At 42.0% G+C, this 26,271-nt stretch overlaps 1 protein-coding gene across 6 annotated transcripts in view; it reads left to right on the top strand.

The window, feature by feature from the left end:
• The first annotated feature begins 22,491 nt into the window (after nt 1–22,491).
• The window catches only part of BOC (BOC cell adhesion associated, oncogene regulated), a 70,182-nt gene continuing 66,402 nt past the window's right edge, over nt 22,492–26,271 (top strand). For all 6 annotated transcript variants that reach the window (XM_047724910.1, XM_047724912.1, XM_047724915.1 and 3 more), the window contains exon 1: nt 22,492–22,965. The gene's annotated coding sequence lies outside the window, so the exon portion shown is untranslated. The remainder of the gene's footprint in view (nt 22,966–26,271) is intronic.

Below are 26,271 nucleotides of genomic sequence, written 5' to 3' on the forward strand. Positions count from 1 at the left end.
AACAAAAGCCAAATCTCATAGTTAAAGTTGCAGAGCTATAGCAACATCTGAGTGTTCAGCCAGGGCAGGTCTGCTACACTAAAATATGGGCCCTCACTGGAAAATACTAGGACCCTGAAACAAAATATGGGATCAGCAAGACAGATATGCCTGGAGGTTTTGATTCTACAACCACTACTCCCTTAGACCTTCAGAATTTGCAGAAATAGCTCACTTCTTAGAGATAGCATTTCCCCTGTGCTGGAAGATGCTGCAGAAGTCTGTCCCCTGGAAGGCACACCCTATCAAGAGCTGCCCTCCAACTCCTCTCCTTGGATGATAGGCCTATCACTAGGATTAAATCCTAGAGTTAGTTGGACTGGGAAGGTGCTGGCCTTGATAAGGATGAACAAGACAAAGTAGATGGGTAGCCAGTGGGGATGCTGCTTAATCCCTACAATTAAAAATGTCAAGAATGGAGGAAATGGAGGCTGAGGGCATTCATCCTAATAAAAAGTCATGATCTCTTGCCAAGTTCCTGAACTAAGCCTAATTTAAGATCTAGGACCCACTGAGTCATGAGATACGACATAGTAATTAAGTACTGTGAACATTTTCTTCATCCTTCCCCAAGAGGGATCTATGGCCATTTATTCGGTGACTGTACACTGAAGAAAGGGGGACACCCAGATATTTAGAGGACTATTGGATACAGAGTCTTGAGTAGACACTGATGCTTGGAGACGCAAACCTTCATCATGCCCCTCTACCTCCTTAGGATGGGGGACTATGGGAACCACGTAATAATGGAGTCTTGGCTAAAGTATGGCATACCCAGGGTATGCCCACTGGGTCTCTGGATGCCAACAAGGGGTCATTTCCTCAGTGTCGAAGTGTATAGTTGGAAATGATATGTTTGCAATTGGAGTAACCCCCTCATGGAGCTCTTGCTCTGTTGAGATATTATAATGGAGAAAGTTAAATGGAAACCTCTGAAATTTCCTCCAGTCCCCTCCAATGCCAGGCCAAGATAGTAAATCAAAACCAAGGAGGGAGTGTGGCAGAAATTTTTGCCAACTTTAAAGACCAAAGGACACAGAAATGGTATTCCCCATTGTATCTCCATTTAATTCACCAGTCTGACCCTGGCAGAACCTGGTGGATCCTGAAGAATGCTATGGACTACTGCAAGGGCAACCAAGTAGTAGCCCCAACTGCAACTGCTGTGGCAGACCTGGTATCTTTCTTAGAACAGATTAAGGTGGCCACAGCATGAGCACATGGTGTGTGGCCATTGATCTGGTGAATGCATTCTTTTCAATTCTAATAAGAAGAGAGACTCAAACAGTTGACATTCATGTGAAATAAACAGCAATATTCATTTACAGTTTGCCTTAGGGCTGTGTTCATTCTCCTGCCTCTATCATAATATAGTCCAAAGAGATCCCACTACCAGGCCGTCTCAAAGAATATCACATTTTCCATGGATGACCATGCTGATTGAGCAGAAAGAACAGCATGTTTAGTTCACTGGAGGTCTTGGTAAGACTTGTGCTCTAGAAAATAGAAGATAAACCCTATGAAGATTCAAGGACCTCCTATTTCTGGAAGGTTTTTAGGGACTCAATGATTAAAGATGTGCTGGGTTCCAAAGCAAAAGACAAACTGCTGCACCTAGCATCCCCAGCACAAAGGGCTCTCATTGGAAAATACTGCCAACTGCCCAGTAGGCATCTCTGAGCTCTCGAAGCAACTCATTCCACTGTGGCAATGTATATGCTAGAGGAAACAAGGCTGCCTTCTTTGAGTAAGACTCAGAACAGAAAAGGGTTTTGAAGCAGGTCCAGGCCATAGAGCAGGCAGTCCTGCCTCTTGTGCCGTGTGGTCTAGAAGACTACAGTGGTGGTGGTGGGAAGACTTCCTGATACGGCAAATAAGAAATGAGATTGCTTATGTCATCCACCACTTCTCCTGCTTATTTCTATTATAAATAATACCTGTATGTGTAGGTCTGTCACCTGTAGACTGTGTTTTTGACTCTCTGCTTTGAAAATAAGGGTATTAGCACCCTTACCTTTTTCCATTTTCTATCTTCCAGCTTCTTTCCTCTGTCCTTTAACTTTTACATTGTCAAAGTTGGTAACATTTATATTCTGTCTTCAACCAAAACTGTCTTCCATTCTTTATATGTAGAATGACCCTAAAAATTTTAAATCAGTAAACTATATTAACAGTATTATGGCTATGCAATAATTATTCACTACTACTGTAGTGTTTTTGCCTGGTTTTGGTATTAAGATAATGCTGATCTCATAGAATGTATTTGGAAGTTTTCCTTCCTCTCTATTTTTTGAAATAGTTTGAGGAGAATAGCCATTAACTCTTCTTTAAACATTTGGTAGTATTCACCCATGAATCTGTCTGGTCCTAGACTTTTGTTTCTCAGTAATTTTTGTTATTACTGAATTCAATTCAATCATTTCCTGGCCTTTTTTTGGTAATATTTTTATTACGGATTCAATTTCATTACTAGTAATTGGGTTATTCAGGTTTTCTATTTCTTCTGGATTCAGTTTTAGAAGATTGTATGTTTCTAGGAATTTATCCATTTTTCTGGGTTGTCCAATTTGTTAGTATATTATTTTTCATAGTATTCTCTTACAGTGTTTTGTATTTCTGGTGTCAGTTGTTACTTTTCTTTTATTTCTGAAAGAAATTGGGTCCTTTCTCTTCTTTTCTTGATGAATTGGATAAAGGTTTATTAATTTTGTTTATCTTTTCAAAGAACCACCTCTAGATTTCATTGATATTGTGTGTGTGTGTGTGTGTACACACACACGCAAGGGCGCACACATCCATGTCATTTATTTGCGCTCTGACCTATATTATGTCCTTCCTTCTATTTACCTTGGGCTTTGTTATTTTTCTAGTTCTTGTAGGTGTAAGGTTAAATTGTTTATTTAAGCTTTTTCTTGTTTCTTGAGGTAAGCTTGTATTGCTCTATGTTTCTCTCTCTTCTCTCACTGCATCCCAAAGATTTTGTGTTTTCATTTTCATTGTCTCCATGTTTGTTTTCTTTTTCATTTCTTCTTTGATTTCTTTGTTTACCTATTGGCTTTTCAGGACCATGTTGTTTAGCCTCTACATGTTTGTGTTTTTTCCAATTTTTTTCTTGTGATTGATTTTTAGTTTCATATCATTGTGGCCAGAAAACATGCATGATACGATTTTAGTCTTCTTAAGTTTTGAGACTTGTGGCCCAACGTGTGATCGATCTATCCTAGAGAACATTCCATGTGCACTTGAAAAGAATGTGTATACTGTTGTTTTTGAATGGAATGTTTTGTATATATCTGTTAAGTCCATCTGGTCTAATTCATTCAAAAACACAGTTTCCATATTGATTTTGTGCCTAGATGAGCTCTCCATTGATGTAAGTGAGGTGCTGAAGTCCCCTACTATTATTGTTTTACTGTCAATTTCTCCCTTTATGTCTGGTAATATTTCCTTTATATATTTTGGTGCTCCAGTGTCGGGGGCATAGGTATTCACAATTTTTGTATCCTGTTATTGGATTGGTCCCTTTAACATTATGTAGTACCTTTTTTTTTTTTTTTTTTTGTCTCTTTTTACAGGCTTTGTTGTAAAGTGCTTTTTTGTTGTTGTTGTTGTTGTTGTTGTTTTGTCTGATATAAAGTATTGCCTCCCCAGCTATTTTTTTCATTTCCATTTACTTGGAATATCTTTTTCCACCTCTTCACTTTCAGTCTATATGTGTCTTTAGGTCTGAATTGAGGTTCTTGTAGGCAGCATATAAATAGGTCTTGTTTTTTAATCTATTCCATCACCCTGTATTTTTTGATCAGCACATTTAGACCATTTATATTTAAAATAATTACTGGTAAGTGTGTACTTATTGCCACTTTGTTTTCTGGTTGTTCTTGTAGTTCTTCACTGTTCTTTTTTTTTTTTTTCTTGCTCTCTTTGTTTGTAATTGATGACTTTCTGTTTTATTATATTTGTCTTTCTTTCTCTTTATTTTTATGTAAGTACTATAGGTTTTGGGTTTGTGGCTACCATGAAGTTTTTATGTAACATCCTAAGTATATAACAGTCTATATTAAGTTGATGGTCATTTAAATTCAAACACATTTTACAGGTATTTCCATTTTTACTCTCCATCTCCATGTCATATATATATATATATATATATATATATGTTTTCATATTTTATATTGTTTTAATCATAATTTTTTTGGTGTAATTATGGCCTTTTCTACTTCAAGAAGTTACTTAAACATTTCTTGTAAGGTCACTTTAATGGTGATAAACTCCTTTAATTTTTTGTCTGGGAAACTCTTTATCTCTCCTATTCTGAATGATAATCTTGCCAGGTACAGCATTCTTGATTGTAAATTTTTAACCTTTCAGCACTTTGAATATAGCTTGCCACTCCATTCTGGCCTACATTCTTGCCACTCCAATCAGGCTACAGCTGATCACCATATGCTGTTTTCTTTATATGTAATTTTTTGCTTATCCCTTGCTGCTTTTGAAATTCTCTCTCTATCTTTAAACTTTGACATTTTAATTATTATGTATCATGGTGTAGATGTCTTTGGGTTCACCTTGTTTGGAACTCTGTGTTTCTGAACTGGATGTGTCTTTCTTTGCCTAGGTTAGGGATTTTCAGTCATAATTTCTTCAAATAAGTTTTCTGCTCCATGTCTGATTTTTTGTGTATGTGTGGCTTTTTTTAAGATTATTTATTTATTTATTTGACAGACAGAGATCACAAGTAGGCAGAGAGAGAGAGAGGAGGGAACAGGCTCCCTGCTAAGCAGAGAGCATGATGCAGGGCTCGATCCCCGGACCCTGGGATCATGATCAGAGCTGAAGGCAGAGGCTTTAACCCACTGAGTCACCCAGGCACTCCCTGATTTTTGTTTTTATAAGTGTTCAATTTTTATTCCTTGGAAGCTTTTGGATCTTCTGTTTCACCCTGATATTCTAAAATTTTACAAATGGATGTCTAGGTGAGCACATTTCTCATTCACTGTGCTTAGTGGGACTTTTAAATATGAGGACTTGTGTCCTACTGTTCTGTGAAATTTTTTCTTTTATTTCTTTTGTAATTTTTCTCATTTTCCTCTGTTTCTTAACTTGATATTGCTATTAATCAGATATAAGAACAATTGAGGTAATATTTTTTCTTTTTCCTCTCATCTTTTATGTATTTTTGTTAAATTTTACTTTCTATGAGATTTTCTCTATATTTTACTTTCCAACCTAGAAGAGAAATTTATTATCATTATCGATATTTCAGGCATCCATAGTTTTAAGTGTTTTTAAATAGCATTCTACTCTTGCCTGACTTAAGCTATTACAAATTATTGTATTCTCAGAATGATTTTAGAACCATGGCATTCATAAAGCAAGACTTGTACCTTCTTTTTGCAATTCCATTTAAATTCTTTGTATTTTTTTCCTACTTCCAGTCTTTTCCTTTTAGTTTATCTCCATGTTTCTTCATATTTTAGGATCTTTGGTTCCTCACTTGCATTTAAATATAAGGCAGCAGGTAGACAGGTTCTAAGCTCTGTGTATGCAGATAGAACAAATCAAAAGAGGGTGTTCACGCCAGTGGTGAGGGGACAGTAAATAGGCCATTATGCTTTGAGATCCCTAAATGTCAGAGGTGTCAACTTCCAAAATTTGCCTTTTCCCAAATAGTTTGTTCTGTTTCTTTAGCGTAGATTTATCCTTTCTTCCATTTGTTGGTATCTGACCTGTGTGGTACTTCTGCACACAGTTTGCGGGGAATATATTGAAAGTTCACTGTCATGTCTATAGACTTGCTTTCTCTCCTTATTCTTGGGTCCTGGCCTCTTGAGCTCTTGAGCTTCTCCAGAGTCATTGACCACCTTCCTCCAGAGTCATTGACCAACTCCAGAGTCATTGACCAACTTCCATTGACCAATATTTTCAGGTCTGCTTCTTCCACATTGCTTCACCAGTCACTACTCTTTGATCTACTTTTAATCTTCCATAAATATTTTGAAAACTTTTGTGCCCTAAAAAAGCAAACAAAACAAAACAAAACAAAAAACATAAAAAACTTTTGTGCCCCAATGCTCCTACTTTCCATCTTGGTTAAAGAGGATTGATCATTTTTATTATTCTTTCAGTATCATTTAATATATTCTGGGAGAAAAGACATAAATGTGCATGACCAACCAACTGTCTTCAACCAAAGTCTTGTATCTTAATATCATTACTCTCCAAAACCTCAGTTCAATTAGAAATTAACATATTTGCCTGTTCTTTAATTTCATTTCTACTATCCAGTTCTGACTCTCATTATATCCCACTTGGGTTGTTACAATAACTACTTAACTAGTCAATCTAGCTTGATTTTCTGTAAAATATAAATCATGTCACTTTCCTGCTCCAGTTTTTAATGGTCTCTATTGACTGCAAACAAAAACTAAAATTTTCCTAGCATTGAAAGTTCCTAGTAATGTGTTTCTTGAGCAATCTTACCTCTCTGTCATTTATCAGATTGCTGTTTCCTCTTAGAATGTCCCTACTTCCCATCTCTATAGCTGGAAGTCTTTTTCTTTTTTTCCCTTCATTCACACTACAACTAACCTCCCTAGGTTACTATCTAAGGTGCTAGCCACTTTCTGGAAGATTTCACTTATTTTTTACTCCCTCCCCATGCCTTTCTCCCAACCCCCCAAACTCTGGTCTCTCCCAAGATGCTGGCTGAGCCTCTTTCAGAACATCTGTTACCGAAACATGGATGAGCCTCCTGAGAGCAAAGACGTGGCTTATTCACCCCATTTCTCCATAACCAACCATATAATATAGTGAGAATATTACAATAAGAATTCAGAAATTATTACTTGAGTGGACTTGGAGGGGAAATAGAAGCTAAATGCACAGGTATGCTTGTGTGTTTTACGCACACACATATAGCATGAATGTTGGATTAGACACAGCACTAAAGGGATTTTTTTCACTATCACTCATCTTTCTTTTTGCAAGCCAGAAATAGGTTATACAATCTTCTGTCCCAATGTCTTACAGTATCCCTTCAACAACCCAGGGTTTAAATCATAGGTTGTGGCCACTCACAGTTTTAAGCCCGGACCTTTCAGATGAAGAGAAGGAAAATTTGGACTGTGTGGAAAAGTCTCTTGAGTGGGGTGCCAGGAGGGGAAGGAGACTTTCGTGTTTCACCACTTTTCTCTCTCAGCTTTGCTAGATGTGATCCTGTTGTGGAGCCTGGGGGCCTGGAGCCAAGAGAGAGGTTAGCAAATATTTCCCTCCGTGTTCCTGCAGGGTTCCTGACAGAGCCCATCAGAGCTGCCTTTTATCACTGCTGCACGCTTTAGTGCATCTGTCATGGCTCTCAGACATCATGTTCCTGGCTGGATGAATCCCCCCTGCCTTCATACTCAGGATGTGGGACACAGAGAGGGCGGGGGTGGGAAGGGGAGGGAAAAAAGTGAATGGTGAAAAAGAAACTTCGAAAGTACCAAGTGACAGGCCTAGGATGAAAAACAAATTAATTTGCAAAAACAGAGGGAAATACAGTTTTAACAAATTAAAGCTAAAGATCTGACAAGGGAACAAAGGACTTAAAAAATTGGGTGAACTCAAAGTCCCAGAATGTGAGGGACTTTCAGCATTGGAACAGAGAGACTCAAGCTGCAGGCTAGTGCTGTCAGAGATGGTTTATTATTTTTAGAAGATTATAAAGCAGATCGATCATTCATGGATTCATTCTTTCACTTGGCACACACTTAGTAAGGACCTATTATGTGGAGGCCCCCGGCTAACACACTCAGAGTTCTCATGTACTCAGTTCTGCCATAAGCTTAGTCTCAGACCCAGAGAAGGAAATTTAATACATCAGAACGTCAGTTTTACCTCTGTAGAACTTGTACCCAAATCAAACCTATTAGAAAAGCACTTTAGCATTCCTTTTGTAATAGATATTTTAGGGAAAAAAAGGACTGTTGGTTTGGCATACAGCGAACTCCAGTTATTATGGGGCCTACACATCTTAATGCCACAGAAAGCCTCCCCATCTGGCCCCTCTGACGCTTCAATTTCTTCCAGTGCTGTGGGTCTGGGACACAGAGACATGAGATCTCTGTTGCTCTGAGTGAGCACCTTGAGGACAGAGATCGAATCTAGTTCATATCTACTTCCTTTTTGCATGGTGAACTGGACACTGAGTAGGTGCTCAGTTAATTTAGTTGATTGTTTGAAAGAGATCAGGAAAAGCACCAGAGAATCCATAAATGGGAACTGGGCCTTGAGGCTTGAATGTGTACTGGCTGCATTTATCAATCTGAAGGTACTTGGTAAAGGAAACTTAGTAAGTTCATGGAGAGGAAAAGAAGACTAAGGCATATCAACTGAGAACTAAAATGCATGTTGAATTCAAGGAACACAGTTTATTGAGTAGGACTAGGGCAGTATCTCCAATTTTTTTGTGTTTATAAAATTTGCTAGAGGAATTAGTTTTGACACATAGAGTCCCGACGTCTCTAAACCCAGAAATTTGGATTCAGTAACCCTGAGGTCCAGCAAGGATATCTGCATTTTAAACAAAAGCTGTCAGTTTATTTCCTTACTGGTAATCTGCAAACCATGCTTAGGGAAGGACAGGCCCAGAGATTTGGGAGGGGCGGGAGAAGGTGGGAGTGGCAAGAGCCTGTAGAAAGATGAGACCAGGGTTGGTTGAGAAGGGTTTGGACTCTATCCAGGAGGGGAGCCCTCCAGGGTTTCTAAGCAGGGGAGTGACAAGGCCAGGTCTGTGATGGAAATCAACTGTTCGAACTAAAGCTCAGGGCATTTTCTCTTTGCTTCTGCTCCATTAGATATCATTGCTTCAAGGGCCCTGAACAAATAACGTTCCATTAAGGCCTCCAGGTTTTGTAGGACCCAGAGTTCCAGTTACCAGTGGAATGTGAAGTTCACAGGCCCCGTTCAGGCTTGCAAGGAGAGGATTAATTAGGTAAAAAGGCAGTTGCACACATAAGTGGGTGCCCACACCCCAGTCTGGCCTGGTGTTTTGGTGTACTCATTCAGGCATACAATACTCTTTTCAGTTCTAAGCGCCACCTCTTGAAACAAGTTAAAAAGCGAGTTCCAAGTGAGATGCCCAAGTGCTCTGTTTTACACAGACTAATGATCAACAGCCTTTCTGTTTTTATGGTCCTGGCAACCAGACTAGGCTCACTGCTGAAGAAGCTATAGAAAAGAATTGTTGCATCTCACATCTGACTACATAGCTAAGTGCTGAAAAATATGTTTTAGGTTAAAAAAAAAGTGATTGCTTTACAAAAATTACTTGTTTCTAAAAATTTGTGCCTTGTGGGTTTGGTTTTTTTGTTTTGTTTTGTTTTGTTTTTACATTTAAAAAATGCCATATGTTTCATTGTGCTGGGACAGTGAAATTAAAATTAACATTTGTAAAGTGTTTTATCCTTCGAAAAGTACTTTCACGTGGAATATCTCCATTGATTCTCAAAATAATTGTGTGAGGTAGGTAATAACCATTATCCCATTTTACAGATCAGAAGACAAGCTGTAAGGCTTAGTGATTTTTAAAAAGCCACACAGCAGGAGAAAATGTGGTGCCAGGCCTCCTGATCCCAGCGTCCAAGATTTCCTAGTAGCTGAGGGAACCGGGGCACTTAGTGGGAATAAAGATACGTCAGTTATCCCTCTCACACCTCAACACCATACCGAAGTTCAGCTTCACAGCTGAACACAGCTAGTTGTCTCAATAATTTATTCATTTCAGATGTCTTTGACAGAGAGGTGGATGAGATCACAGACACCATTTCTATGTTGGTAGTTCACTTGATTGAAACGAGATCACCTATGAGAATTAAATTATAACATTAACTCTAATAGTTAACAAAAGATTAACATTAACAGAAGATATTCCAAGTCGCTTTAGAGGTAGAAGAACTTCCAAACCTGTAACACGTGATTATCTGAATGGAAATCTTAATGTGTCTGAAAAATAACATGTCAGACAGAGAAGAGAGTTGCTCATCATCCCAGAAACAAAGTTTCAGGACACACTTGAGCTCTTCTTAGATATCTTCTTATGTATCATGACCTAATGATTTGACTGATGGAGGCATCATGGTATAGAGAGCTTCACTGTAGTAATAGACACTACTTGACATTTGGACCCAGAAACTTAATGCTCTTGTGTTGCTTTCCTGTTCATTGAGGCAGCTCGGAGATTTGACTTCCCTATTTAAGATGTCTGTGGGGTCTCAGATACAGGCCCCCAGGCTCTCTAGGTGACTTCCAAAATGACCCCTGGCCAAGCACTCACTTATTCTTTGAAACATCTAGAGCAAGTCCTGGAGGTGATGTTCCTAGGTCCAGAATAGACCTTAACATTTGAAGGCCAGCACTAGCCCATGGCTGCTTGAATTGTCCTCTGTGGTGTTTGTTTGTTTTTTTTTAAGATTTTATTTATTTATTTGTCAGAGATAGAGAGAGTACAGGCAGGCAGAGAGACAGGCAGAGGCAGAGGGAGAAGCAGGCTCCCCGAAGAGCAAGAAGCCCAATGCGGAACTCAATCCCAGGATGCCTGGATCATGACCCGAGCCGAAAGCAGCTGCCCAACCGACTGAGCCACCCAGGTGCCCCACCTCTGGTTTTTAAATAACTGAGAAATGATTATTTTTTCCATTACATTTTTTAAGAAAAAAAGACACAAAAACAAAAATATTTTCTGCCTCCCTGTTCTAGTGAGCAATCCTGAACTCTCCTTCATTCCCACAGTACATGTTCTCTTTCAGAGATGCCTTCCCTGCTTTCCTCTCTTGTCCTTCCTCTGCCATTTCACCTGCATGATCTCCCCTGATTTTTTCAACTTTGTAGTTTAAGTAACTTTACAGAACAATTGCAAAGATAGTACAATAAATTCTCATATACCCTTCACCTAGTTTCTTTTATTGTTATCATCATTAATAACCAAGTCCAATAATCAAATCTTAAGGAACTAACATCATTACGATACTAACTAAACTATGAACTTAGATTTCATAAGTTTTTCCACCACCATCTTTTTTTCTGTGACAGAATTCAATTCGGTATCCCATGTTACATTGCATTTTCATGTCTCACTGGGTCTCAATCTTTAACAGTTCCTTAGTTTTTCTTGACATTGACACTTTGTAAGAGTATTAGTTATTTTGTAGAATACCCTTAATTTCATTTTGTCTGATGTTTTCCTTTTAGGGGAAAAAAATACCACAGAAGTGATACGTCTCTCTTAATGTCTCATACTGGGGGTACATAGTATTAATATATCTTATTATTAGTGATGTCAACATGAATCACTTGGTTGAGGTGGTCGCTAATCTCTCTCTTCACTGTAAAGACAGTTGAAAAACCTTTGTGATTGATAAATATCTTGGGGGTGATATTTTGAGACTATGCAAATATCTTTTGTCCATTGATTTTAGCATCCTAAAAATTATTGATGTGGTATTCTAATAAAGATTTCCTATTTTTCTAATTCCTTCTCATTCACTATTTAGGAATTACTCTATAAGGAAGAGCTTCTCCTTTTACTCTGTTTTATTTATTCATTCATTCAATTACTTATATCAATCCAGATTCAGGGATACTTATTTTGTTCTATTAGTTATAATCCAATACAATTGCTTTTTATTTTATTACTGAAATTGTATCGCTTTAGCTGCAGGTTGGCTTCTTTGCCCTTTCTGCACACTCCAACCCTTTTTTGAGTACTTCTTTGCTTTGTTGACAAGACAAGATGTTCCTGACTCATTGTATTTTTCCTGTCATAGCCCTAGAATCAAATACTTTTCCAAGAATTTCTAATTCTTTTTATTGGAGAGTGGTATGTAGACGCCACGATTTGAGTGCTGGGTATGCACACTATTAGTGGGATGTCATTGCTCTTGGGCCTCTCAATAGAGCTAGGAAATGTCTGTATGAATCCTAGAAGCATACTAGGTGTCTATACACCTCTATATGTTTATTTCTGTATATTTCTCTCTGTATATATATTTTTAAAACCATGAGATCATACTGATACCTCTGACTCTCATTCAACATCACAGAGTTCATTCTCTTCTTCCCCTTTTCCTTATTTGTAACTTCTTTCTCTGACACTGAGTAGCCTGGCTTTCATTTCTGCAATGAAATTTTATTTCTGTATTCATTCTGCATTTCTACAATGTGTTTATCTGTTCGGCCCTAGTATATACATAAGGTAGTTTCAGAATTGCTAACCCATATCCCTGTGAGAAATAAATTTACTAACTCGAACACCATTTTTGTATGTGGTGTTTTTTGTTTTTTTGGTGGGTTTGTTTGTTTGTTTATTTTGCTTTTAGCCTTATAATATCTAGCCAAATACTGTTTTCCAGAGGAACTTTCTTCCCCACCTCCTACGTTATCATTTTATTATTCATTCATATAGTTAGATTCAATTTGTACAGTTTGTGTTACATTCTTTATTACCTCATCCTAGTTGAGCTATTTAAAAAATTGTGTACAGTAAAATTCTCTTTGTGGGGTATAGTTTTATAAGTTTTGACAACTGTATGTTATGCATTTTTTTTAAAGATTTTATTTATTTGAGAGAGAGAGAGCACCAGCTGGGGGAGGGACAACAGGAGAGGGAGAAGCAGACTCCCCACTGAGCAGGGAGTCTGACACAGGCTGGTCACAGCCTGACCTCCCAGAACCCCAGGATCATGACCTGAGCTGAAGGCTGATGCTTAACCAACTGAGCGACCCAGGCGCCCCTATGTTATTGTTTTTAAGTTGTTTTTCTATGTCCATAAAACATTTTTTTCTTGCTTTGTATTTTTAAACATTTCTGTTTGTTTTCCAAAATGCTGCATGGTAACTGTATAAATTGGTCATTCTTGAGAGAGATAAGTATTAGCGTTTCTGTGTTTGATATCAAAAGGCCCCAAGTTGAAGGACCAAACTGTTTGTACACAGCCACTGCTTCAAATCTGGTCAAATCATTATTTCCCAACACTTAAACCACCTGTGCCTGCATAATCGGATTGACTGTGCTGTCAATCCATATTAGCTTCTAAGACATTGAACAGCTGAGGAAGTGGAGAGACTGTGGGACCTGCATTGGGAGAAAAAGAAATTCTATACACTGACAGCTACAATTCTTCCTCTTTCTCTCTCCTTTCTTTCCTTTCTTTAACAAACATCTGCCTACTGCCTACCTTATTCCAGAAGTTGTGCAAGGCATTAGGACTACAGGGGTGATTAGGGGCTTCAAGGGGATCGCATCAGTTGGGGAAAATTGAAAATACACCACAGTGTGATGTATCTCCTATGGTGGAGAAACATGGCAGTTTAAAATACTTAATTACAAAACAATGCAGGAGGTACTATAATAAGGGTAAACACCAATAAGGGTAAAATATATGAGCCGTGGATCATAAGCACCCATCATATTGGGAAACTATGGTGGGCAAAGGAAGGCCAGAAGAGCTAATAATTGAGCCAAGTTTTGCAGGACAAGTGGGAATTTGGTGCAGCAGGCAGTAAAGGTGCTCCAACAAGCTTACCACATATACAAAGGCCTAGAGACAGGATCCTGGAACATTCTGAAGAAGTTGTGTGAAGTAAGGGAGGGGAAAATGTCAGGTGGGGAGAAGAATGGTGGGAGACCACATTGAGGAGATACTTGCTCAGGACTGGTGTGAAAGGTTTCATGTACTTTGCTTAAGAGTTTGATTCCATCCTAAAAGTGGTGAGGTCACTGAAAAGGACAAGAAAGGAAGGTGGTGGGAGAGATAAGGCATCATCCAGCTTGACATTTCTACAGATGTCACCATCAGTAATCTGAAAAATGGACCATGAGGGAGGCCGATGGGAAGCAATTAATAAAGAGGCTTTTGCAATATTCCACATTATTAAAAAAATGACACAGGTCTGGACTAGGGCAACTGTAGAGTCACAAATGCAGTTGATGAATTCTGTATGTATTCAGGCAACTTCATGGGTGTGTGGCCAGTGCAGTTTCACAGAGCCTTGCACTCAGGCCCCACACTTGGTTTTAATCTCTGTGGCTGCTCTCTTGACATTTTTCTCTTTGAATTTGTGTTTTGTAAGGGAAGTTCAACTGGACAGTGGGAGCAGGCATTGGAGTTTTGGAGTCTCAGCTCATATGTGGTCCTGACTCCCACTGCCTCCCTGGGACAGAGGCTCAGCTGGCTAGTTCCGTGACATCTGGTGCCATGGACTTCTCAGACTTCCCCAGCCTATACTGGCTTCAGTCACCCTCTGCTCCTGATGGGGGCCTAGACCTAAGTGTGGGGAGGGTTGCAGTAGGGCATGTACCCTATTGCATTTCAGGAAAGGGTGAGGCGGTGGCTCTCCCCCCACTAAGCCTGGTAGTTTCACAGTGCTTTCAGTAGACATCTGGGCAGGGGCCTCTAGCCCATCCCCTAGAGTATCTTGGTATGCACATTATAACCCCTTGGGGTTTGGCCATCTGCTGTGGGTTTAAGAAAGGGGGATGGACTTCCCCACTCCTGACTGGGACCCTGCATTTTTATTTTGTACTAGACTCTGCAAAATATGTAGCCCACCCTGGTGTTTTGGCTGATGGCAAAGAACCGTGGATGGAATTGTTCCAACTCATCATGCATCATCCAGGAAGACTGCATCCTTTCTTGCCCTGTCAGAGGAGGAATAAGACGTTCTACAGTGGGGTCTCAGAGGGTGCAAAGCAGAGACTGGATCAGGGATGAATCCTGTTGCTGTAAGCTTTTTGGGAAAGACTCAAGTCCTTTCTCTATGGGGCCAGCTGGGCATAATCCTGACTTTTACTGGTTGTGGCCAGACATTCAGGGGCTAGGCTGCACAGACACAATAACCTACAAATCGTTTCAAAAACATACAACTACCTACAAATGACTGTGGGAGTAAAACTGGCAAAATCTGAATAAGGTTGATAATTGTATCAACCTCGATTAAGATATTAAGACATCTTTGATTAAGACACACTACTATAATTAGGCTAGATATTGGGCTGTATTTCTAGGAAAAGTAGGTGAAGGGTATACAGGAACTCTCTGTGTTATTTCTTAGAACCCATGTGAATCTATAATTGTCTCAAAATAAAAAGTAAAAAAAAATACAGCTGAGAGTCATATGTTTTCATTCCAAATATACCATTAGCATCTAAATGCAGAATGCTGTATTGTAGCCATCTAACCTTGTATCTAAGATCAGTCATCACTTGCTTTTAGGTAAGGATCTGGTTTTGGTTTTCAAACTAGGATTCTACCCCAGGTGCAGTACTGGTTATTGGTATCCTTTCAACATTCCTCACCACATCGATACGTTTGGCTTCAACTGCTGTGAAGGACATACTTGATTTCATTAACTCTTCATCCATCCATTTGATAAATTTATATATGGGACACCCACTATGTGCTAGGTATCATGCTAAGCGCTGGGGGTACAATGATGAAACAGGAATTGCCTTTCCGCTTGGGGATATTCCAGCTGAGGGAAGTCAGATGGACCCAACAACAGTGTTCATGATGGATGTTATGATGAAGGAGAGAAGAGTGTTCTGTGGGCAGACAACTGGAGTTGGTGGGAGGGTGGGGGGTCTGGCACTGGTTGCTAGAGGAGGTAATGCTAGTGGGAAGTCTTAAAGAGTAAATGAGAGGTAGATGACTGCAAAAGAGAAGAGTTTGAGTGGGACAGAAAGTGGGCAGATTGGGAAGCATGAGAAAGTATGATCTTTTGAGGAAGAGAGAACAGATGCTAGAGCACAAGACATAGGTAGGGGCACTGGGGAGTCAGGCTGAAGAGGTGGGCTGCATCAGAGCCGGGAATACTTGTTCCCTATAGCAAAGGAACTGGGAGCCACTAAAGAACTTTAAGGTAGAGAGTGATATGATTGCTCCTGACCTCATGTGTCCTGACTAAATAAAGACAAGTCTTATGGGGGTTTTGTTTGGTTTGGTGTTTTGTTGTTGCTGTTGTTGTTGTTGTTTCTTTTAAAAGAATGAAGAAATTATTGGGGTGGACTATGATTAATTTTTTAGTCCTTCCTTATCCCAGGCAGAGGTTCACAGGTAAGGCACTTGTCAAATTGGGTCCACTGAGCCTTGAATGATTCCATTTCTTAGTTGATGAACCAAAAGAAGGTAAAGAAGTTGAACCTGGTATCTGAATCTGAAAGGACTGGTAGTAAGTAGGGATACCCAGTATCTCTGTCTTCCTCCTAACTCTTCTTCCTTCCTTATGGCTTCTACCATAAGGGCTCCTCCCCAGAACCTAAAGAAGTGGGGTGGGGTGAAGGATGCTGGGACATAGCTGGTTTTCTGTTGCTGTGGCCAAAAGTCCCAGTGAATCCCTGGTACCATGAAGGACAAAGAAAATAATACAGCGGGAGCAAAGCAAGGCAGCACATTACCAACCTCTGAGCTTGCAACAGTAGCTTTGGCATTTGATTCTGTCCTGCTCAGTCCCCAGAACATTGATTCCCCTCCGTGGAAGCATCCCATCACTAAAAACCCTTACAAGACGTGTGAGAAACTCCTTCCCCCCTAAATGGCTGACTGAACAGATTTAACGGAGGTTGTTACCTACTGAGCGTGGTATCAAAGCTCTGAGGTCCAGTTCTCTTTGAGTTTTTGCTTTCATCTGGAGTCTCTCGCCCCCTGCCCTAGGCTGCCTTCAGCTGCACAATATCAAACAGCTGGAGTCTGGGCAGCTCCAGGATCCAAGTTTCTCAGCCTAACACGTGAGGGGGGTGGGGATGGGGAGGAGAGCAGACGGATTGAGTTGTAGAAGGTAGATGTTTCATGTGGGACTAAATGGGGCCTGTGCTTACTTCAGGGAATCTGATATTTTGGAAAAAACGGAGTCTCTGAGAACTCATTGTCAACAAATTCTATTTGTCTGGGACTTAAGGAGTGTGCAAAATCAAGCATGTGGCACTGGTCACAAAAATGGCCTTGGGTTACCCTGTTTTCCATCTCTCTGTCCTAGCTTCACCTCTGACTCAAACTTTTACTAATATAACTGCCATTTATGAAGTGCCTACTAGAGGTTACAGTCTTAACAATGCATGATCTATCAGAACAGGGGCTAGCCATAAACAGCAGGTATAATTTTATCAGATAACCCACTAACAATCATATACCGGGAGAGATACTTCATATATATTTCTAATTTCCACAGATGAAGGAACTGGGGTTCAGAATGTCTAAGCTCACAAGCTTGCTTAAAGTTAAAGACTGTATCCAAACCCAGATTTGTTTTGCTTGTACGATTTCACTTTTTTTTTTTTTTATGTCATCCTCCCCCCAGGTACCCTTATCTGTAGGCAGCCTCAGGGGGATCTGAAGACTGATCCCTTAAAGTCAGCAGAACATAGGGCAAGTAGGAATGTCTGAGTTGGCAGCACTGGACTAGAGAAGTCAGTCCCAGCCAGCTCAACTCGTATGGGGAGTAGATGGCATTGTACCAGGCTCACCTGTAATTCCGCCTGAACCATGCAATTTAGGATTTAATTACATGCTGTCTTGCATTGTTTACTAATTGTTGCAGAGATCAATCTTATACTTTCATTCATCATTCAGTCATCAAATATTTTGGAGGAACTATGCACACTTCTCCGGCGCCCTTGGCGTGGAGAGGGAGGCCAACTCAGATCCCTAGTAAATGGCCCAGAAACAAGCAAATGCGAGCTAATTTTTCTAGTAACAGATTAGAGATTTTTGTGTTTATTTTGAAAATGTCTTGGGATATTTCCCTAATAAATAAAAGCTTGATACATTCAGTAGCTAGAATTTGAAACTAGGAAGTTGGATTCAGTATTTTATTTCTAACACCTCTGATCAAGATAAAAATGTTTATCCAAACATTAGCTTTGAGAATAGGAATGTATACAAAAGCCAATTTACTAATTACTATTAATACTATGAATTTTAGTTTCTAGTCTTTAATCTAAACTCCTACATCAGAGCTCCAGTCTACTAAGGTATGCAATCCTTGTACATTTCTGTCAATTATGGTTTGTGAGTTACCCCAGTCCTTTGAATGAAGTTGGATGCCCTTAAGAAAAATAATCAGCCATTCAGAAGCCCAGAAAAGATTATTTAAAGGCTTGATGGAATGAAAGCATCTTCTAACTATGCTTTTCTTACCCACTAGGTAGCCTATAGCTCATGAAACAGTTAAAGGAAATGTTGCACTAGAAAAGCCTCAGGTTTAGGCATGAGTACCACCACTTAGTTGTTGGGGATCTCAGGCAAGTTGCTTACTTTTTCATATCTGTAAATGGAGTGAATAAAACCTACAGTAAAGGATTATTGTGGGCATTCAAGACTGAATGGACACACAGAACCAAGCATAGATGCTGTGAGGGGTAGATGTTCAGTGGATGTTACCTTATTTCTCAAGGGTTGTTGGACAGGTTATATAAGATCATAAACATAACTGAGCTCATATAGTAAGCAGTTATTGTTCAGCTTTTCCCACTTGAGCGTTGTCTCCAGTGTAGTGAATATTTTTGGCAGTTGTTTTCTTTATCTGGTTAGTGCAGTCATCCAAACTGGATAATTCAATCAAGTCTCCACTTGGGGCCTTGTGTTTGATGATCTCATTGTTGTGGAGATCTGAGAGATGAAAATGTACATTGGAGTCACTAGAGGACAATTTTGCAATACCAGCCAAAAGCCTTTAAAATGTTATATCTGTTGATCCAAAGCTCCTACTCATAGGAATTCATCCTTAGGAAATAATCAGAATTGTAAATAAAGATTTATGACAAGATGTTTAGTTAACTGGGATGCATTATCATAATACAAGTGGACAATCTAAATATATGACAATAGGGGAATGGTTGAATAAATAACAATGTCTCCGTTTGATGGAATAGTACACAGCTGTTAAAGTCAAACTTTGGAGAAGATTTAATCACATTAGAATGTTAAATCTAAAAAACAGGATAACTTCTATACACAGTAAACACAATTTTGTAAAATATGAAAGTACAGATAAATCAATGACAGAACTGGTTCCTGCTTAAATAACCAAACTCATAAGAAAAAAGTACAAAATACTGAATAAAATTATCTGTTTATCTTGTCCTTTTATATCCAAATTCTGATCAATTAGAATCATATACTCAGTGTAGAAAAAGTATGAGTTATATTGATGAGGGAAAAAAAAGGAGTAAAACGACTAGAAAAAAATGCCTCTATTAACAGTGTTATCCTTAGGTCGTGGGCTTAAAATGATTTTTCCCTTCTTTTTTTTTTTTTTTTAAGATTTTATTTATTTATTTGACAGAGAGAGATCACAAGCAGGCAGAGAGGCAGGCAGAGAGAGAGGAGGAAGCAGGCTCCCTGCTGAGCAGAGAGCCGGATGCGGGACTCGATCCCAGGACCCTGAGATCATGACCCGAGCCGAAGGCAGCGGCTCAACCCACTGAGCCACCCAGGCACCCCTGATTTTTCCCTTCTTTGCACTTTTCTGTATTTTCTAAATTTTCTTCAGTGAACATAAGTTTATACTCAGGAAGACAGATTTATATTAAAAGAAGGAAAATTATTAACTCCCTATTTCTCTTTGTCTACATCTTAGTAATTTTTCTCAGTACAATCCTCTCCAGATATGCTTCACAACGAAGGAGTTGTCTGTTTATACTCTAATGGGTGGTGTGCCTGCAGCACACTGAGGAGGAACACCCGTCCCTTGATGTCACTTCACTCACTGGGACTCCTTCCAGTCCGCTCTGCAAAACCTTAGCCATATAGTGACTTATGTAGACATATATACAGTCCCTACCTTCTCCTCCCCGACATAATACATGTGATGATCACTTTCATACTAAATGCTGCTTTCTTGATGGAGTCCAGAAAGTCCCCAAGAAAGCAAGATGCCAAAGGGAAATCACCATGAACAAAGGGCAGAGTAGCAGAAAGCACCTTACCACAAGCCCAGACTCTTATATAAATGTTTTGAGATGGCTGGGAGCTAGTGTTGGGTGGAGAGGGTTAGGATAGGGAAACTAACAGAGAGGGAAGAGGAGAATTAGACAAGGACTGCTGGAGGCAAAGGGGGAGAGTTCAGAGATACAATGTACTTACTCAGTAATAATAATAAACATAATTATGTTAATACAAAGAGCCATAAAAACAATAAACACTTCTGAGGTGCCAACAATGTGCTTGATGCTGCTACAGAATTAAACCCTCTCAATTAAGTTGTGATGTACGTCTGTCTAAACTCTGTGGGAAAGAGGAATAACCCCGTGAACAGGCTGGGGTGGGGGGTGGTGTATAAGGCCATGGGTCTTTATCCCGGCTACACAGTGTTGGTAGGGACTATGATCTCTGTTTTCTGCTGTGCTGTGACTTGTTGACTCAGAGCCCAGGGCAAGACCCAAAGACAAGAATGGAGGGAATGGAGAGTCCTAGGAGAAAGTCTGAGGAAGAAGAAAATGTGAAGGGATAAGGGACATCTTTGAGATGTTGAGCAATGAAGAGTAAGTATAGAAATATAGAAGAATCGATCTAAGAATTTCATGCATGTTGTTTGCATTGGAATCCCACATTGCCAGTGGGCATGGTACTACTAGGAGTCGCCTATGAAAAACAGACAGCTGAATACCCTGATTGGGGCTTGCAGAGAGGGAGTGTTTCACAGCAGTGGAAGGCTGCTGCTCTATGCCCTTGGGGAATTAAGAATTCTGTATCCTGGGTGAACTCCAGGCCCTGTAGTCCTGAATTGTGCCTTGGGAGGAGGATAGTAAGAAGGTGAACAAGGCTGTTGGATGGGGAGGAAAGTGGGTGTTGACGAATGTTGGGGGAGAATGTGAGAGACTACAAGAGGAGAGTGGGGATGGAGGGAATTAGAGAAGAAGAGGAAAGAGTACTTACGGGTGCACAGTTCAAAGAGGAAGTTCATTGCCTTTTCACCTGTTGGAGAGAGAACATCTCTTTTTTCATTTTGCCGCAAGGATAGGCCCAGGAGTCCAGACACACATTGTTGAAAGTACCAGATAAATCATTAAAAAACTGGCTGTCCAAATTACTAAGTATAGGAAAAAAGAAGCAGTACAGTATATTGAATACAATGTTGATGCTGCCCCTTTAAACATCTTTAGATTCGGACAGGATTAAAATCATATACTCAGTGTAAAGTATGTCCTTTTTATGGATGAGAAACTAAAGAAAACAATTGAGGCACAGAGAGGTTAAGTTTATGTGCCTTTCTCAAAGTCACACAGTGGCTTCCTGACTCCCAGGGCAGTTGTCCTGCCACAGAGGGGAGGCAGCCCCTTCATTCCCCCACTCTTAGTCTTCCTGGCCAATTCCGAGATAGTTTCCTTCCCACTTTGGCACAAATTTGAGGTTCACTTTGAACAAATGCCTTAACCTTTCTGGGTCTTGGTTTCCTCAGCTGCAATATTAGGGTGTGGACTTGAATGACCCTTCACAATCTTTGTTTTCATCCCTAAAGAATAAGAAGGGGACCCAGTTTGCCAGCAACTCAGTATATGTTTAACTCCTTAATACCCTAGGAAAGTGTTTTTACAGTTTGGCCCTAGGTCAGCATCATCATCCCCTGAGAACTTATTAGAAATGCAAATTATCGGGCCCACCCCAGACCCTATTAATCAGAAAATTGGGGGCGGGGGCCAGCAATCTGTTTTTAGTAAGGCTCCAGGAGGTTCTGATGCCGCTCAGGTGTGAGAACCGCTGCTCTGAATTGTTTTCTGCCCAACACTAAAGGGAGGTTTTAACACACACGCACACACGGAGGTAACTAACTCTTCTCTATGGCCATCCTACCTCCCTGTCCCTGCCCCTCTCATCCTTTTCCTGCTTCCTCATCTCAGGATGATAAATGGAGGTCAGGGCAGGGCGCTGTCAATGCAAGACGCGCAAACCCTCCCTCCCAAACCCACGGGGTGGGTCGGGGTAGGTGGTGTCGGGACTTCCCCGACACTGGTTTCCTGATCATTTTCTTGACAACCGCTGCCCCACTTTGGGGAGGGGGGACGCTTAATAACAAAGTTTTGGTTTTAATGCCTTAGCCAATAGTTTGCAGAATAACGAGAAAACTATTGAGAGAGGGGTGTCGGAAAAAGTTTCCGGGAGAAGTGACTGAGAGAGAAGGATAATGTTGGAGAGCAAGGGTCTGAGGTGAAGCTAAAGAGAAAATGAGGGTTCAGGGGTGTGGGAGAAAGGCAGAGGGCATTGCTCTTGGTATGGGAAAAGAGAAGTTAGGGAAAGAGCGCGGGACTGGAGTGCAATAGAAAGAAAATGGGCATTAGGAGAAAAACTGAGTCTGAGGGACTGTTTTTTGGGGGGTTCCCCCCCAAGCTTCCTTTCCTTTCCAAGACTTTTTCTCTGCTCCATCTTGCTCCTCCCCCTCCTCCCCGCCTCCTCTGCTCCCCCTCCTCGCGCGGTAATGGGAGGCTCCTAAGCAGGAGAAGCAAAAGAAGGAATTGTTTGCGAGTTCAGTCATCCAAAAAAGCTTCTTCCATATGGAGGGACCGGGTGCGCTGCGCGCGGCGTCCCCTGCCTTGTCCTGCTGCCGCCGCCGCCGCCGCGACCCCCGCTTCCTGCCGCAGAGACCCTGAGCCCCGGGCCGCCGGTGTCAGCCGCGGCGCGCACGCACGCACACTCACCCTCACACACACGCACAGACACACACTCACACCCGCCACAGCCGCACGCGCCCGCACGAGCACTCCCTCCCCGGCCGGCAACTTCTCGGGCCGGGGCTCCTTTGTTGCTCCCGCGGCGGCAGCTCTCCGGTTTTGTGAGTCCCTGAGTGTCACGGTGCGGGTTGTGTGTCCGTGCGGCGCGGTGCTGTGTGGCTCCCTCCGCGCCCACCGCCCCGGCCCTCGGGCCTCGCTAGCCCTTCCCAGGAGCCGCTGCACCAGAGGTGAGTCACGTCGCTGAAGTTTGTTTTCTTTTCACAAAAAGTTGTGTTTCTCTGTTGGTTTTGGGGAAAGGGGGAGGGCGGGAGGCGGTCGCAGGCCGGGCGAAGCCGCGGGAGAGCTGACGGCGGGAGCGGGTCCGGGCGCTCGGCCCGCGGGCTCTGGAGGGGGCTGAGGCCGAGGCAGGCGCGCGGAGCGCGGGACGAGAAGTCGGACGAAGCGGGCTTCGGGGTGCCGGGGTATCCGCCGCGGGAGAGCCGCGGCCGGGCCGGGGCCGCCGCGTCTGGTTCCCTGCGGCGCAGACTGGCCGGCAGTTCCCGGAAGCTTGTCGGTGGAAGCAGGGCCCGACCGCCTCCGAAACTTGCCCCGGAGCCTGACACCGGTGCTCCGGCTCCGTGCGCCGGGCGCTGGGGGAAGCCCGCAGGGGGTCGGCGGAACCCGGGGTTGCCCTGCACCCGCCGGCCTCTCGGGGGAGGGGGGTGCTTACCGCCCTGCGTTTCAAAGGGAAAGCCCCGAAGTGAGGGACCGAACGGACCGGGCGCGAAACAGCCCCTGAAGAGCATCCCGAGGGCGGAGGGGGGGGGAATCAAGGGGCGAGGCTGAAGTGGGGTGTTCAGAGGTGTTTGTGGGGTTGGGGCGGCGGCAAGGGGGAGTGTGTGAGTGTTGGTTCCCGCGCGAAGCATCCCCCTGGAGTTGTATTCTTTGGGTTTTTGTTTGTGTAACTGGGAGAGGTGGGAAAATGAGCCTCTGGAACAGGTGGGAAGGGGCCTAGGGAGGGGCAAGGCGGCCAGGCAGAATTTTCTGCTGGATCTTCAAAGGCCTTGCTTCACTTGCAGGTTGCCAAAGGTTAGTTAGCTCTTCCGGGTGATAGGAGGATTTTGAGAGGTAGGGCGGCCTCAGACTTGGAGGACTTCAGGGAACCCTGGGGATCCATTTAGTTTTGTTTGGGGGGGATGGGGGTGGCAGTGACAGGGTGACTTGAAAGGTTGTTGTGTTCTTCCAGAGATGTGGCAGTAGTGCTAAGAATATACCCAAACCACACGCCAGCAATCCTAAACAGGCACTATGTGGGTGTGGTGGGGTGTTCTGCCTCGCCCCCATCCCTTCTTAGCAAGTTCCGTGGGTTCGAAGAAGTTTTTGACTCAGAGTTACCTCTTTGAGAGGACTGAGTGAAAAGTACGCTTTGGTTTCAGACTCTTGTGCCGGCTTTAAATACCCTGTGCAGGAGTCATCTTTGTCACCTAGTTCTTTGTTGTTCAGATCTTTGCAAACGTTGGATATTAAATAAATGTAATTTTCCAAAATTCTTGAGTGCCCAAGTGTTTTTGATTTACTCCACAACTGGCCCCTGCACGGCTCAGCTCCGTGATGGTTTTTTCATCCCTCTGGTTACAGCCAATAAATCAATTTCCATTTCTTCCTGGTCAGCATGGACAATATTATAACCCGGTCTTGTTGGACTAAGGTGGGGGCTGGGGCCCCTCTACATCTGGGTGACCTATTTTCTGAACTTCACTTAAGTGAATCTGAGGCAAGAGCTTGGCTGTTTTGAGGTGTGTAACAGGTTTCCCAGGAACATTTCTGAGGTCTTATAATTGGCACTTTTTAATGGTCTCATAATTGAAACCCAGAAGGTTCCCATGGTAATCTTGAAGCACCTTGGGGTCAGTGGGACAGGCAGGGTGGAAACAGCAGTGGAGTTATGATTTTCCTGCCAGATGAGTTTTAGAGGGAGTTTATGTGAGAGGTAGAAATGAAAGAAGTTAAGAGTTGCCACATTGTGCCACTTTGCTGACACTGCCCAATCCCCAACCCACCCACCCCCCCGAGCCCCCCCTTTATTTCTCAGTTTGGCTCTTCAGGAGACAGGAGGCTGTCTATTCCTGTGAAATCTGAGGATTGAGATGTCAGACACTGGCCCTTTCATCCTCTTTCAAGAGATCTGAGAGGAGTAACATTACAAGAGACATTTCCTCAGGAGAAATTGCCCAAGACACAGATATTGGCTTTACTCCAGACAGATTGCTAGAGGCCATGATGGTTGGTTCCATGACCACAGCTAGGGGTGGGGGACAGAGGACCCTGCTTAACTGTGGATTGGTTGGCCTACTTGTGATAAGAGGGTGTTCCTTTCCATCCTCCAAATGGATTTGGAGATTTTCCATTCTTTGAAATGTTCTTTCAAGTGTTTGGGCTCCCAGCTCTCTTCTGCAACTTATCTGTGATTTCCATTCCCCAAGAAGGAGTAGGGAATTTTACTCCTTAAATAACTCAGTTGACCTCCCCAGGGACCCCTAGGACTTCAGCAAGAAGAGCTTGAAGTGAGTCTGGTGATCACAGTATTCCATGAGACCCTAGGGGGTCTGGGTTCAGATTTCAACAAAGTCACTAGTGGGGTTAACGAATAACGGGCTTTTTCTCTGCTTTTCAAACAAGTGGGAGGAAGCTGAAGAAGACCCAGATGCACCAGTACTTTCTGGCCTCTTGAGTAGGGAAGTATTAACCTGGCACCAAAAGATATTACTACATTTGTAGTCTGCTTTCTGAGGGTGGGGTGGGGGGTGGAATAAGAGAAATGGGAAGGGAGTGCAAATTGGGAAGGCAGAGGAAATAAAAGTGATTTGTTACATTAAAAAAAACCTATTTACCTTATCACTTAGAACTTTGTGTCTAAAAAAGTTCAGCAAACATTTTAGTACATCAGACCCTGGACTGGGAGCTTTCTTGCCCCGGAAGAATAAGCTTTCTTAGTTAAAGGGTGATTTTCCAAACTAAACCACCCCCCCCCCCCAATTTTTTTTCCAAATTTTTACTTATTGCATAAACATCTATTAATAATTTTAAAATGTTCTTTTAAATGGCCCACAGTCCCATACTATAACACAACTTGGTTTTCTTCATCCCTGTGCATACATGCTTTTCACATAGTTGTCATAAAAGTGTGATGTTTTTGTAGTCAACAGTGAAGCATCTAGAGATTTTTTGTCCAAAGACTCAGAACAGATGGTCCAACCTACTTCCCTGTTGGTGGGAACAACATAAATCCTTAGAGTGCTCCCACATGGAACCTTCACATGTAATATTTTCCTTGTATATGAGACCGAATCAGATATTTGGGGTGGGAATGGAAGTGGGTGTTTTTAATCTAGAAATCCATGGTTACAAAAAGCCTTCCTAAATAGGGCTCTTTTCTTCCTTGGAGGCTTCAGCATTTGTATGGGTGGAGAAGGGGAGGAAGAAGTCTGGAGGTAATGTTTAGAGGGTCCATCTCAAAGGTCACTGAGGTGGGGTTTTGGGAACTTAGGTTGAAG

The sequence above is a fragment of the Lutra lutra genome, chromosome 1 (assembly GCF_902655055.1).
Source record: "Lutra lutra chromosome 1, mLutLut1.2, whole genome shotgun sequence".
In the NCBI taxonomy this organism is placed as follows: Eukaryota; Metazoa; Chordata; class Mammalia; order Carnivora; family Mustelidae; genus Lutra; species Lutra lutra.